This window comes from Notolepis coatsorum (assembly GCF_963971535.1).
Source record: "Notolepis coatsorum genome assembly, chromosome: 9".
Classification (NCBI taxonomy): Eukaryota; Metazoa; Chordata; class Actinopteri; order Aulopiformes; family Paralepididae; genus Notolepis; species Notolepis coatsorum.
This window is the reverse complement of record NC_140173.1, coordinates 80,649,808-80,663,446: the sequence shown is the minus strand read 5'-3', so window position 1 is coordinate 80,663,446 and position 13,639 is coordinate 80,649,808.

Below are 13,639 nucleotides of genomic sequence, written 5' to 3'. Positions count from 1 at the left end.
CCTCGTACGTCATCGCCCACTGCCGTTTCCACGCTCTTTTTGATGTAGCCAATCACACGGACGTGGATGCGGTTATTTTCCTATTAACTCCAAATCTTGATGTTGTTGCTGCTGTTGGTGTTGTTGTATAAATCAGGCATGACTCGGACCCCTGCCTCTTGTTAATTTATTTCAAAGGAGCCCCCGTGTGCTACTCCTTTTTCAGGGGAGTAGAGAGATGTGGAGATAAAATGTGTTCAAAGGGTTTCACCGAAGCTTCAGAGGATATGATAACATCAGCCCTGTCTCCCTCAAGTCCTTGCTAAAGTGAATTGTCTACCTCCTGCGGTGCTAACAAATCCACCGGGTTTGCTTACAGAAAACAGAATGACTCAAACAGGTAAATAAGGCAAAAAGGAATGGGGCTTTTACATTGGTGTGAACAACTTTATCTTCCTCTGTGGCATGGGAAAGGCCTATAATATATATATATTAAGGCTGTCAAATATATCGCGTTAACTCCCGATTCTATTAATGCCACTAATTTTTTTAACTCAAGATTAACTAAATTTTTTTTTTTTTTTTTTTTTTTTTTTTTTTTTTTTTTACTAGACTTCACTCAGGTGTATTATTGATGCTCTCATTGATACTATGTTTGTTTCTGAAGTGTGTGTGTGTGTGTGTGTGTGTGTGTGTGTGTGTGTGTGTGTGTGTGTGTGTGTGTGTGTGTGTGTGTGTGTGTGTGTGTGTGTGTGTGTGTGTGAGATATAGAGAGAGAGGGGGGTGAGAGAGATGAGGAAGGGGCAAAAGAGAAAAAGAGCTGGGAGAGTGTGTGTGTGAGAGAGAGAGGGGGGGTGTGTGATTACTCAGCCCTTGTGTGGGTGAATGTAACAAGTTCCTAACATTTTCTTTCCCCTATTATTTCATGCACACTTTATTCATTGTTTTAAATTATTATTTTCTTTTAAGTTATTTTGTGCATCACTCTGTTTTGAATTTGATGCAAATGTGCAATGCATGAGGGTCATCCTTTTGTGTTAAATGGCTGCACAAAGCAAGCATTTGTTGACTTGCATGTTGATAAGAGTATTAAAACTTGGAACTTGAAAAAGATCTGTTTAAGGTAAAAAAAATAAAAATAAAAAATGCGATTAATCGCGGGTTAACTATGGACCATCATGCAATTAGAGTTAAATATTTAACTCGATTAATCGCATGATGGTCCATAGTTAACTCGCGATTAATCGCATTTTTTTAAAAAAATTACCTTAAACTTTTTCAAGTTCCAAGTTTTAATACTCTTATCAACATGCAAGTCAACAAATGCTTGCTTTGTGCAGCCATTTAACACAAAAGGATGACCCTCATGCATTGCAAATTTGCATCAAATTCAAAACAGAGTGATGCACAAAATAACTTAAAAGAAAATAATAATTTAAAACAATGAATAAAGTGTGCATGAAATAATAGGGGAAAGAAAACGTTAGGAACTTGTTACATTCACACACAAGGGCTGATTAATCACACACCCCCCCTCTCTCTCTCACACACACTCTCTCCCAGCTCTTTTTCTCTTTTGCCCCTTCCTCATCTCTCTCACCCCCCTCTCTCTCTATATCTCACACACACACACACACACACACACACACACACACACACACACACACACACACACACACACACACACACACTTCAGAAACAAACATAGTATCAATGAGAGCATCAATCATCAATATCAATAATACACCTGAGTGAAGTCTAGAAAAAAAAAAAAAAATTATTTAATCTTGAGTTAAAAAAATTAGTGGCATTAATAGAATCGGGAGTTAACGCGATATTAACGCGATATATTTGACAGCCTTAATATATATATATATGTGTGTGTGTGTGTATATATATATATTAGGGATGCTCGATATTGGCTTTTTTACCGATATACCGATATTGTCCAACTCTTAATTTCCGATACCGATATCAACCGATACCGATACATGCATTTTTATCCCAAAAAATGGAATAATTTCAGGTAATTAACATTACATATCTCTTGTTGTGGAATTAACACAACATTATGCATACTTTTGACAATAAATAAAATCAGAATTTGTTCTTACTTGCTTGCCTGGGTAAATAAAGGTTATAGAAATGTAAAAAAAAAAATAATAATAATAATATATATTTTTTTTTAAACCGATACCGATATTTTCCGATATCACATTTTAATGCCTATCGGCCGATAATATTGGTAGGCCGATAATATCGGACATCCCTAATATATATATATATTATATTATATATATGAGACACTGAAATAGAAAATAACTCTCAACTGAGCCGGACCCAAGGTTATATTTCACACGCTTCAGAGTTTGGGCTGAGTTTTAAATTGCCATGCAGTCTAGCATTTCTTACATGCTATAGTATAGCATTTCTTACATGCTATAGTATAGCCTATGTACTTTCGAAATTCAAGTAACTTCAAGCTAAAGTGTTTTTTATGACCATCTAAAGGGGGAAGAAAGACTTGGGTTTTAAATGGTGTGGGTCAATATTTGTACTGTTATGTTTCATCTGACTGAGCGCTTCGCTCCAGCCTTATTGAGATATTCGTCTTTCGAGCGCTTATTCGCACGCGTTGAAAAAACGTCCATGCACCTGCATTCGTCTATGGCCACGCCTACCCTGTGTTTCCTTTAAAACACAGGATGTGGCCACTTCCATGCCCTTCCTCGTTTTTTCCACGCGTGATAGTTGCTACATGCACCGTCAAACAGTGGATCGTTATGAAGAGAAAAGAGAAGATAAAAAACATCGGACTACCGCCAGGATTTCCCCAGCGCGTCCAGATGGGATATCGCCGGGTGCCCGACGCTGGACTTTCTTCAGATCCCCGTCACCAGCTTGGCAGAGGACTGGAGAACGTCACACGGCATGCGGTAGTCGAACCGAACTGTGTTCAGGTAGGGCCGCGTGAATATTTTAGGCAACCAACTTGTGTTCAGCGTTTCTTTGATTGGCCACTACGCCCATGTGACCGCGAGAGAGCGGCAGTGCGGAAATAGGCTGCATTCTATTGCCATTCTCTGCGACAAACTCTAACCTTAACCAACTCCGAAACAGCGCCTAAACTTAACCCTTCTAACCTTAACCAACTCCGAAACAATGCCTAACCTTAACTCTAACCTTAACCAACTCCGAAACAATGCCTAAACTTAACCCTAACCTTAACAAACTCCGAAACAATGCCTAAACTTAACCGGCGAAAGAATGCATGTTAAAAAAAAAAAAAAAAAAAAAATTGAAGGGATTCGAACTTGTCACCAACGCACTGCAGGATCCACAGCAAGGCGGCAAACCAGTTGAGCTAACCGTCGATCTTAAAAGAGGGGGAATTACGGCTACATAATGCTGCCGCGGCAGAGCGGAGTGGCGGCGCCGCGGGGGCATGGCTAGACGCAAGTTGGTTACCTTAAATAATTACACGGTAGGCGTGGCGACGGCAACATGCGGCATTGCCGCTGTCACTGTCGCCCATTGTCCCGTGTGTGCAGCGCAGGGGGCTTTGTACTTGGGTGAACGCAGACAACAGGCAATGCTATTACGTGTTTTTCCCAGTATCATGGTGCTCGCCGGTGCTGCTAATGGGGTTCCACTCCCGTGTGTCGGGGGCAGTGATGCCACAGATTACTTGTAAAAATAATCTGATTACTGATTACTCCTTTAAAAAGTAATCTAGTTACTTTACTGATTACTTTATTATCAAAGTAACTTAGTTACTTTGAAAGTAACTAGGTTACGAAGTCATCGCCGTCCCCCCTGCTGCTGCCACAACATAAGAATGACAACAATGATACAAATTAAATTGTAAAACCGCTGTGTAATATAAAACATGGTATTATGGTTTGTTATTCTCATGTGTGTGTGGTTGTGTGTGTGCGTGCGCGAGCGCACGTCCCATCTCCAGTCTAGCTGACTGTACCCCTGGCTCTCTTATCAGCATTATGAGAGTAACTAAATAGTAACGCACAGCCACTTGGAAAAGTAACTGTAATCAGATTACTGGCTTGTAAAAAGTAACAAGTTAGATTACTATTTACTGAAAAAAGTTATCAGATTACAGTAACTAGTTACTTAGTAACTAGTTACTGGCATCACTGGTCGGGGGGGACCCGAGCAGCGGACGCCGGCTGTGTCCGGGGTTTCCCCTGATTAACACTTATGTCGCTGAAGGACAGATGGTGTCTAGTGTTAAGGGCCTAACCGAGGCTTATCTACCTTTTAGGGCCCTTTCTCACTCACCATTCAGGGTCGAATCAGCGCCGGGTCGAACCAGAAAAGGGTGTGTCTGTCTGAGTGAGAACGCTCCCCCCCGTCCCCGTCCCCGTCCCCCGCTGATTCGTCCCTGGGGGCGCTGAACCTGGACCGATGAAATAGGTGGTCTCTGGTGCGGGCCAGTGGGAGCGGGGGGCGTGACACACACAACGTTGTTACTGTAATGCTTTCATGCTTGCTTGAATTTTGGGCAGATAAAACCACACAGCAACAACTGGACAGTACCCACAAAAACTATATTTATGGGCAATTTGCGAGTTCAGACCGCAACCAAAACAAGCATGTGGAGCCTCACAGCTCAGTGGATGAAAACATGAAGCCGCGTTACAAAGCACAGCACTTCCCTGGCTCGCATTAGGCCTGGCAATTTTGTTTGCCATTGCTATGTCTATACATTGGTTTCTTGTTTGAATGCATTTATTTCTATTAGACCAGTGGTGCCCAACCAGTCGGCCGTGGTCGACCAGTAGATCAATGACATGCAATATAATTGATGCGAGCAATGTTACTAGTAATAGGCTAAGCTAACTAGCGTTAGCCGTTACCTTAGCGTTAGCCCTGGGAAACGCTCAAAAGCGGACTCTACAACACCATCCATTTGTGAGAAAAGGGGGTGGGTTATATTGAAAAGGCTTGACAACAAAGGTTCAAATATAACTTCATATTTATTGGTTATTTGTTTATTTTATATCAGCATCCAGTCTCCGCCGTGTTAACACTTCCTGTGTTTACATTTTCGAGCGTGACATCATCGCCTACGGCAAGCGTACACGCTCAAAACGCAAACCGTAAACAGAACCCAGAGCGAACCAAGACTGAAGTGTGTACACAAACTAGAGGGGGGAGAGGGAGGGGGGACGTTTGCACCCTAACCCGGAATGAGGACAGTACGGACCCGAATGGTGCGTGAGAAAGCACCCTTACACAGGTAGACGGCCTGCTGGGACCGGCGTGCCGTGCTTAGAGAAGCCGCTTGCCTCGGTCCTCTGCCCAGATATGGTAGAGTGGCACCCCGACCGGAAGCCGACGCCGAGGGGCGAGTCGGCCCGGCAGATGGCTGAGTGGGCCGACAAGGCATATACTGTATGAAAAATAAAATAGACCCTGTGAGAGGCAAGTGGAAGCGTCTGAGAGTCCCCAGTTCAGTGATAGGGGACCTCAACCACTGGAGGCCGGAGACCCTCACCAGCGGGGTCCCCATGGGCAGCAGGACGTTGCACGTGACGTCTTCTCCGACGCCTCCCTTACAGGATGGGGGGGACATGTCGGACCAACGCGGTAGGAGGCAGCTGGCCTGCTCTGCCTGCCCTACATATCAATGTGTTGGAATTGAAGGCAGTGCTTCTAGTCCTCAAATGGCTCCGCCCTCATGTGATGGGCGAGCACGTTATGGTCAGGACAGACAGCATGGCGTCAGCGTCGTATATCAACAGACAGGGAGGAGTGCGCTCCCTCCGTCTCCACCAGGCGGCGGTCAGACTCTGGCTATGGGCGTCTCGCAATCTGCGCAGCCTGAGGGCTCTCCACATCCCCGGCAAGGAGAATGTGGGTGCAGATTTGATGTCACAGGGAGGTCCCCACCCAGACGAGTGGGGACTACATCCAGACATAGTCGGACTGATCTGGAACTGATTCGGGCAGGCCGCGGTGGACCTATTTGCGACCAGTCAGTCCTACCAGTGCCCCCTGTGGTTCTCGGTCAGTCGGAAGGACAACCCCCCTCTGGGCGTGGATGCCTTCTCAACATACCCGTGGCCGCCCGGGATTCTATATGCGTTCCCCCCCATACATCGGATACGCCAGCTGTTAAAGCGGGTACGTCAGGAGCGCAGGACTTTGATCCTGGCCGCGCCGGACCGAGGCTCAGCCTTGTGGCTCCTGGCCCTAATTCAACTCCTGGTGGCCCCACCATGGCCTGTCCCATCTCTCTCGTTGTTTCTACCGCCTGTCCTGGAGCAGCCTCTAATGGCGTGGCTGCTGAGAGGTTAAATTTGGAGGGGATGCGTCTTAACACTACTGTGATTAACACCATCTAGAACACGCTCCGTCCACTACCGCGGTTTACGCAGGAAAGTGGCGTATGTTTCGAGAGTGGTGTGAGGCTGAGGGCCTGGACCCAGTATCATGTCCCCTGAACTCGGTTCTGTCCTTCCTCCAGTTTATCTTGGATAGGCTTTCGGCCTCGACAGTGAAAGTGTATGCCGCGGCTATATGTTCTTGTCATGTGGGCTTTGAGGGCAGAACGTTATTCAGCCACCCTCTCGTGAGACGTTTCCTGCTGGGCGCACGGCGCCTCAAGCCTGTTGAACGTGCTTTGTCCCCAAGCTGGGACCTCCAACTGGTCCTGGAGGGACTGTTGGGGGCCCCGTTTGAACCTCTTGAGCAGGCGCCGTTGGATAGAGTAGGGTATATCTGCAGAGCCACAGAGCCCAGGGACTGTGCATTGGAGGATTGGAAGAGGTTGGGTCGGTGCCTTTCTCAGCCTTTCCTGAGCTATACGTTATCAAACAGATCTATAAGCAGATGTCAGGCATCTTTGTCATGGCAGCTAAAGCTTCTTTCGGTTTATTGTCTGTGGCTGTGCAGGGATTCATGGGGAAAGAAACAGGTTGGTACGTAATGGGCTGCTGGAGTTAAAATGACTTGTACCTGAGGCCTGCCTGGACACATGACATAAGTGGTGGACCACCCGTCACCTCTCACTTTACCATGACTGCACATTATCCTGGCACACAACATACTTGTTCACATGTCATTTTTCTTTCACTCTAAAGGAAATATGTCTCACATACCCCTGCAATTTGCATACCGCCCCAACAGGTCCACGGAGGACGCCATAGCCCATGTGCTGCACACAGCAGCATCACACCTGGACAAGAGGCAGGGGAACTATGTGAGAATGCTATTCATCGACTACAGCTCGGCATTCAATACCATAGTCCCCTCCATACTCATAGCCAAGCTCAGGGACCTGGGCTTGAACTATGACCTCTGCCAGTGGGTCTTGGACTTCCTGACTGGCAGACCCCAGGTGGTGAGAGCAGGCAACTGCACCTCCTCATCCATCACCCTCAACATAGGGGCCCCCCAGGGCTGTGTTCTGAGTCCCCTCCTCTACTCCCTGTACACACACGACTGTGTGGCTCAGCGGAGTAGCAATACAATCATCAAATTTGCTGACGACACAGTGGTGGTGGGCCTGATCTCTGCCAACGACGAGAGGGCCTACCTGGAAGAGGTCAAGGTCCTGGCGGGATGGTGCCAGGAAAACAGCCTCTCCCTGAACGTCAGCCAAACAAAGGAGATGATTGTGGACTTCAGGAGGTCGGGGGTCAAGGACTACAGCCCCCTCAGCATCGACGGGGCACCGGTTGAGAGAGTCAACAGCTTTAAGTACCTCGGAGCCTACATATCCGAGGACTTGACATGGACCACACACATTGACAGTGTTGTGAAGAAGGCACGACAACGCCTCTACTTCCTCAGGCGCCTAAGGAAGTTCCAAGTCAGTCAGAAGATCCTTAAGAACTTCTACTCATGTACAATAGAGAGCATCTTGACCGGCAACATCACCTCCTGGTTTGGGAATAGCACTGCACAAGACCGAAGCAGACTACAAAGAGTGACACGTTCAGCCGAACGCACAATTGGAGGGGGGCTCCCCACCCTCCAGAACATTTACAACAAGCGTTGCAAGGGCAAGGCTAAGAGAATCATTAAAGACTCCAGTCACCCGAACAACTGCCTCTTTGAACTGCTGCGGTCAGGCAAGCGATACCGGAGTCTCAAGGCGAGCACAGAAAGACTCAGAAGAAGCTTCTATCCCCAGGCCATCAGGCTGCTAAACGAACAATGAACACTACACAACAACAACCACCAAACGCACATAGCACACACATCCACACGCACACACTCACTTTAAACAAACACACTGTAGCACCCACTCCACACACTTTATAGCACACACCCACTTTAAACAAACACACTGTAGCACCCACTCCCCACACTTTATATTTATTGATGAAGGATTGCACTACAACTCGTACACCTTACTGTAAATTGTACCTAAATTGTACCTCATCCCATTTCTGCTTTGCACTATATAGTACTGTACATTAGTACACTGCATAGTATTGTATATTATATGGTAACTCAGAACATTGTACATATGTCTATACCGAACACTGTGACCTCATTTTCTTCTTCTAAATTACATGCTATACTATGTTATTTGATACTATCTTGTCTAGCACAGTCTCTGGAGCGTAACAGTAAGAAGCATTTTGTATGAAAGTATTCTGTACTTCTGTATGAGAACTATTAAAGAAACTTGAAACTTGAAACTTGTAGACCCCCCCCAGTACTTTGTGGAGACGAAGATGGGAGGCCCGTCTGTGGACCTGATGATGAGTACCAGTCTTCTCCTCAGACATATAAAATCAGTTTTTCACATTAGGATCTAACATCCCAACAGGCCACCTTGTTTATGGTTTGATTCAGTTTTAGTAGAATGTGAAAGACATTGATGTGACATACTATAAAATCAGTTTCTTTACAGTGCAATGAAATAGTTCTGGATTACTGTTACTGTACAGTTCAGTCATCTTTACCTTCTGTTTGGTATCCAGTATAAAACCTGAGTCTTCCCTCTTGTCTGACACCCACTCTTATATGTTATATATCAGTAAACACAATGGGTTTGATAATCAACCATGTGAGACAGTACTGTATATCAAGTGCAATGCTGCATATTTCCATATCTAGATTCCACATAATATAAATACTGCCAACAATGTAGAATGCATTACAGTTACCAGGAATGGAAAGATTGTCTACACAACTTCAACGACATTGATCTATCCGCGTGCATTTACTTTAGGAATGTTACAGGTTAGAAACTGGCTGACAACTTATTAAATGTACATGGAAATTTGAGGCTCTTACAGATTGAAACTTTATTAACAGATGCAGAATACAATACAGTACGACTCAAGACACAGAACATTAGTATGCAAAATAAAAAATTAACACAGATTTGAGTGTGAATGAAAACTTTATTTAACATATTGCAGAATGGGTACAATACAGTACGGCTCAATACACACAATTGCTAAGGGATTGCAGACCAGAGAAAGACGTTTGTCTTGTTTACATCAGGGTCCCCCATTTTCAATTCATATTGACATACAGGTATTTAGTACTGATACATTTGTGACATCTACAGTATTCAAATATACAGTACTGTTACCCATAGATCCTGACAGAGTATATACATATGATGGGGAGGGATGAATGAATGAATGAATGAAAACTTTATTTAACAGATTGCAGAATGGGTACAATACAGTACGGCTCAATACACACAATTGTTAAGGGGATGCAGACCTGAGAAAGACGTTTGTCTTGTTTCCATCAGGGTCCCCCATTTTCAATTCATATAGACATTTATGACATACACAACATACATGACATTTATGGCATAGGGACATATAGGTATTTAGTACTGATACAGGGGACTGTACATTAGGAGGGGGTGGGTGAGAGAGAAATATACATACGGTGGTGAGGAGACTGTACATTTGGAGGGGGTGGGTGGGAGAGAAATATACATACGGTGGGGAGAGAATATATACATGCGGAGACTGTCTATTAGGAGGGGGTGGGGGGTTTGGACATTTAAGGTGGCCAGTTTCGAATTGCAGCCTCCCGTAGGTGCTCTTTAAGAGCGGTTTTGAATGTGGGTAGGGATTCACATTCCTTTACAGCTTTGGGCAGGGCGTTCCACATTTTTGTGGACAGTCAGAGATGCTTGGTAAACACCGATTTGGCAACAGGTGCCAACATACTGTACCTTTAGGTGTTCTTTAGTCCGATGTGCTGTGATGATGCAGTCCACCAGCTTTTTTTGTTCAGCACTGCGGTCCATGGCAACCTGGAGGTGTTGTGGGATACTGGTAGTAATCCTTGAAGTCCGAGGCACCCTGTAAACAGGTTGTAGCAGTCCTTGGAGCAGACACCTCGACTCCCTGGTCCTGTGGGCAAACCTCTTGCCGTGCCTTTCAAATTAAGAAAAACAATTATAAGTGGAATTACAGACGCAAAGCAAAATTCTGACTGAAAACAAATGACAGCCGATATGTAACGAAGGTTTCATATCATTGCTTCAACACATGTTGACTAATTATACTCTAAGATATAAAAAAGTAAAAAAGTAAAGTCACTATTAATCCCATTGCTGGCAAATTGGGCGACCACTTTACCAACTCCAGCCGCCCTGGATCAGGAAATTAACTGTAGTTGTACCTGTTTTCTAGCAACACACCAAAGACTAAACTGTAACGTACCCCTCAGTTTGGAAGCGCTCCATTAGTAGAGTACACCACCACTCACGAATTGAGTTCATGTCCAACTAAAAATCACAGACATGACAAACAATAACATGGGATTATCATTAATGGCCAATGAGTTGTACAATTGAGCTATATTGGTAGGCAATGGCATGATGTCATGAGAATGATATGAACTGGTATTTTAAGTAATTGCAATCACAAGTATCTCTGCTTGCAAGTTGTGCAATATGTGTTACATAGGCCCTTTACTTTGGTTGGAAATACAGACCTCTGTGAACTGGAACCGGGTGTTGGCGACCATGCAAAGTGTTCTGAAGGATCAGATTAAACCGAATATATATATTTATTTATATATATATATTTAATTGTATTTGTATATCCCCTGATATCCCTTGTATATTCCTTGTATAATATGCATTGAATATCCCTTCTAGTCTACTGAACATCCCATAATAGTCTCCATTCTACCATTGGACGAGACCTTGGTGCCAGGTCGCCATACCCCTCAGACCAGGTTCAATCGTACCGCTCAACATGTATGGACAAGTCCTAGTTCCGCGTAGGAATATGTCTACCGCACCACTAATGGTACTATTTGTTCATAGTGCGTATATATACTGCGCTATTAAAGTAGAGCTTTCTTTTAGTCCAGTTCCTTACCCTCCAACAGAGTGACAGACGCAAAAGCCTCCCCGCGAACCACGTGTGGGCAGTAAGGCCAATTCGGCCCAGTATCGGCATTGAGACATCGTGTATATTAATATTTGAATAGTCATATTTGGCACTATATCGTCGAGTTGGACGTATTCTATTAAGCTAATAATAGTCTATTCATATGTAGTGCCTCGTGCGGTAAGAGTTCTATAGTAATCAGCACCCCTGTTGTGAAGGGCCAGATTAAACCGAATATATATATTTATTTATATATATATATTTAATTGTATTTGTATATTCTCTAATATTCCCTGATATCCCTTGTATATTCCTTGTACAATATGCATTGAATATCCATTCTAGCCTACTGAACATCCCATAATAGTCTCCATTCTACTATTGGTCGAGACCTTGGTGCCAGGCTGCCATACCCCCCAGACCCAGTTCAAACGTACCGCTCAACATGTACGAACAAGTCCTAGTTCCGCGTAGGAATCTGGCTACCGCACCACTAATGGTACTATTTGTTCATAGTGCGTATATATACTGCGCTACTAAAGTAGGACTTCCTTTTTTAGTCCAGTTTCTTACCCTCCAATAGAGTGACAGACGTAAAGCCTCCCCGCGACGCCACGTGTGGGAGTAAGGCCAAGTTCGGCCTACCATCGGTATTGAGACATCGTGTATATTAATATTTGAATAGTCATATTTGGCACTATATCGTCGAGTTGGACGTAGTCTATTAAGCTAATAATAGTCTATTCATATGTAGTGCTTCGTGCGGTGAGAATACTATCGTAGTCAGTACCCCCATCGTTTCGGGTAGAACTGGCTGCTTATCCAGGGTGGCCGACCCCATGTGAGGCTGCACCCGAGGAGCCCCAGAGCCGACGAGCGAGTGGACCTGCATACCGGATTATTCTACCGACGACAGCCCGCCTTCCCAGGCACGGATTATGCTTTGTATACAGTGATTATTCTATGGATAAAGACCAACACTGCCGTGTGTTGGAAACCCCCCCCCCAGAGAGGACGACAGGTGAGGAGACGCTCTACACGACGAGGTCGCTTCACGTCTCTCCATCGTGGACCGGAGGAAGCCGGCCCACAGAGAGTCCAACTGCTTTCATCTGTGGATCGAGGATCGCTGAGGCACCGAGCCGCACAACCGTGGGTTCTCCCAGGATACCCTCGGCCAGACGGATACAGCCAGACTCTACCCCCCCCCCCCTTCTCCAGTTGTCTTACAAGCGACCGGAATTCCCCCCTAGTGTATCCAGTTCTATAATCATTAAAGTATCATTGCTATTATTCCTTAAATATTCCAGGTTGTATATTTACCGCCTGCGCCACCAGAGATTGGACGTTCTCTATTGATATACCAACGAATACTCATTTGCCATAAAAGTGCATCCTATTTCAAATCATAAATGTAATTAAGTGATTGCTCTACATACCTTTTGCTATGTATTAATTATTATTAAACGCAGACTTTCGACTTGGTACATTTGTGTTGGATCGTTTCATCTACGTGGGAGTGTTTACCATAATTATTTATGCCTAGTACTGGGTGGCCAGAGTCTAAAGTACAAGAGGTAGTGGTAGTAAGTATCATATCTAACAATACAGTCAGGGAATTGTACCCCTCAGTTACAATTGGTCCTTCGAGCCGGATGGTAATTAGTGTAATATTAATATAGTGTTATTAATATTGAAATGGCCTATGATGAACACTCCACGAAACGATCCTCCTAACCAACGCCCGCAGCGCGAACGACGGCTCCCTCAGTACTTAGAGGCTTACGCTGTCAGTCAACAACCTAGTCTTCTACTAACAGTAAACGCGGTAAAACTAGAAAGTAAAAGTATGTCTAACCCCAACGCCCAGACTACCCCGACCATAGAGGCCCCTACGGGTTCTAATGTAACTGACCAAGCTCACGGTGGGGACCAGTGGGAACCAGACATGACTTCACACCCCGCCAGTACTGAAGAAGTAGTCCCCGATGAGTCCCGGGAGGAATACAACGCTACCGAGAGAGAACTCGGCACGGAAGAAGACGGGGAGAGCACCGTGGAGATAGAGCTCCAAGGCTCCGCAAGGAGTACCCCGAGGGAAGGCTCCCCTATACAACCGCCTTCTCCCAGCGAGGCAGAGAGGACCCTACAGCAGGCCTTCCTCATCAGCCTGAACGCCGCTGCTGAACGCGACCGACTGCAGATCCAGCAGCGGAGCGAAGAAGAGCATATACGTCTAGAAATAAGACGCATTCAGATGGAAGAGAATGTGGCCCGAGACCGAGCAGACAGCCAGCGAGCAGCTG